General features: G+C 39.7%; 1 protein-coding gene across 2 annotated transcripts in view; it reads right to left on the bottom strand.

Annotated features, from left to right (window-relative positions):
* The window catches only part of Prex2 (phosphatidylinositol-3,4,5-trisphosphate dependent Rac exchange factor 2), a 300091-nt gene that overhangs the window by 128671 nt on the left and 168496 nt on the right, over window positions 1-2924 (bottom strand). The gene's annotated exons all lie outside the window — the stretch shown is intronic.

Below are 2924 nucleotides of genomic sequence, written 5' to 3'. Positions count from 1 at the left end.
CTTTGTAAAGCTCTGCCTATCCTGGAGCTCACTCTGTAGACCAGGCTGGCCTTGAACTTAGAAATCTGCCTGCCTCTGTCTCTCAAGTGCTGGGATTAAAGGTGTGTACCACCACTGCATGGCCAAGCCTGGTTTCTTAAGAGAACCCAGGCGCACCCACCATGCTCTGTGCTCTTTCCTATTGATTACTAATTGAGAAAATACCTTATGGAAGCATTTCCTAAACTGGGCTCCTCCCTCTCTAATGACTCTAACTTGTGTCAAGTTGACACACAAAGCCAGCCAGTACACACACCCTGCCTTTCATGTCTTTTTATTATAAGAGCTACCACTGTTGACTATTCAAACCAGTGATTTGTCTTTTATAGAGATCCTATTGTTCTTATAGTCTGAACCACACTGCTTAACATATAGACTGCATAAGATAACATCATCAAATGCAAGTAAGCAAATGATAACAACTGTTAGAAAAGAATAAAAAGATAGCAAGCTGCAAATGCCAGTGCCCATGCCTGCTGTGCACCACTGGGCAAGTTCCCTGACAACTTACAACTTCAATTACTTTATCAGTGAAACACGGAATGTATATCTTACCTCACTAATTAGTAAAATTATATATCAAGATGGAGAGATTGGTGCAGAATCAGTGGCACACAACCCTCTGTAACTCAGTCTGGGGGAACCTAATAACCTCTTCTGGCATTTGCAGTTACTTATACACATGTGGCACACACACACACACACACACACACACACACACTCACACACACATACACACACACACACACACATACACATACACACACACACACACATACACACACACACACACACACACTCACACACACATACACATACACACACACACACACTCACATACACATACAAAAGAAAAATAATTCTGAAAACTGTTTCCTACACTGCCCGATGACTCTAATAGATAGACAAAAGCCATTGTGTACTACAGAGCTCTAGACAGCACTTCATACAAGCCAGATGTGTGCTGCTAGGGTGTTCTGCCATCTTGGTGGGACTCCTAGCTCCTAGAAAGATGTTCTTTCACCTTGGTGAAAGTGACATGGCTATGCTCACTTAATCTATTTTGGTCTTTCTTTTTAATTAAGTGTTAAGTGTGAGAGAACAGGAACCATCAAGTAGCTTTTTTTTATGCTTCTATTGGCAACATGTAGGACTATGCTGGTATTTCCCTTTCCTTCCTGGCCCATCTTAGAAAAAAAATGCTTTAATTGTATTATGGAACATAAAGCCATTGCACTGAAAGTATCTGCTACATAAAAAAATATCCATTCTTTGTCACTAATTCTTTGCAGAGGTCTGTCTATGAGCACTACCTATCATACTTCTCGGTGCTGCCTCTACAAAACCTGGTATGACAACTGCTCAAAATGAACAGAGTAAGTGACCTTGGGTACCCAGACTTAATTGGTACATCTACAATGTAACTTGTACATCCTTGAGTCAAGGAACATTGCAGAAAAGAGAGAGGAAAGACTCTGAGAGCCAGAAGAACAGGAAATCTGCTGCTAGACAGTGTCTAGACATGACAGAGATAGTTACACTCAAAAATATGGTTGCTTAAATAATGTGCATGGGAAAACTTTCACAAGGCTATAACCATTAATAAATGCTATAGGCAATTAATGGTTGCAGACAGACAAACAGTTATCTTCAAGGACAAGCTTCATGATAGATTATCCAACCCCAAAATATCAACCATAATCATTTATATGCAAGCATTGCCAAGTGGGCTCAGTAGTACACACATACACACACATACACAGTGGGGTGGGGATTATAAATTTGAGATGGAGGAGGGGAAGCATGAGAGAAGAGTGAGGGAATGGGAATGCTGTAAAAACACTACTCAGATATGAATTCTGCAAAAGTGAAGAAAAAAAAAATGATAGGAAAGATCTCCTTTAGAAAATGGGCCCAAGAAATACTATTGTGCTGGATTGTTTGATGTCAACTTGACACAGGCTAAAGTATGAGAGGAAGTAACCTCAATAGAGAAACTGCTAACATAAGATCAGGTTGTATGTGCCACTCTGTAGGTCATATTATTTAATTAGTGATTAATAGGGAAGGATGCAAGCCATTGATAGTGGTGTCATCCCTGATCTGGTGGTGGCCATGGGTTCTATAAGAAAGAATTTTGAGCAATCATGGGGAACAAGCTAGTAAGCTGCACCCCCTCCATGGCCTCTGCTTTAAGTCCTGCCTCCAGGTTTCTGCCCTATTTGAGTTCCTGTGCTAATGGCCTTCCATGATGAACAGCCAAATAAACCTTTTCTCCCCAAGATGTTTCTGGTCATGGTGCTTCACCAATCAACTCAGCAATAATAACCTTAAATAGGACAGTCAAGCACACATGGACATCACAGGGATTTTCAGAATACAGGAGACTATTTCCCTTCTCATTTGGCTATCATGAGGCAGAAGGGCAGACATAGCACTCAATTTCAACAACTACATAGAATCTGGGAATCTATTTTCATAGGTCTCTTTTCCTTGTTTACTTTGCCCTCATCTGTTTGTTAGTTTTTATTGGAAATAGACCTTTTATACAATATATTCTAATTATAGTTTCCTTTTCCAACTCCTCCTAGATACCCCCCACCAATCCAAATTCATACCCATTCCTTCTCTCTCTCTCTCTCTCTTTCACATTAGAATACAAATAAACATCTAAAAAAGTAAAAGAAAATAATAAAAAAGAAAGTAAGATAAAATCAAACAGACCAGAATAACATGAAACAAGCAAACTATCAGGAAAAAAGGAGTCAAAGAAAAAGCACAATGAACACATCTAGGTACAGAGACACACATGAATATACACAGAAATCCCACAATAAACACATCTAGGTACAGAGACACACACATGAATACACACAGAAATCCCA

This window comes from Mastomys coucha, unplaced genomic scaffold, assembly GCF_008632895.1.
Source record: "Mastomys coucha isolate ucsf_1 unplaced genomic scaffold, UCSF_Mcou_1 pScaffold14, whole genome shotgun sequence".
Lineage (NCBI taxonomy): Eukaryota > Metazoa > Chordata > Mammalia > Rodentia > Muridae > Mastomys > Mastomys coucha.
The sequence above is the reverse complement of the archived record's forward strand: the minus strand, read 5'-3'. Positions and strand labels throughout refer to the sequence as shown.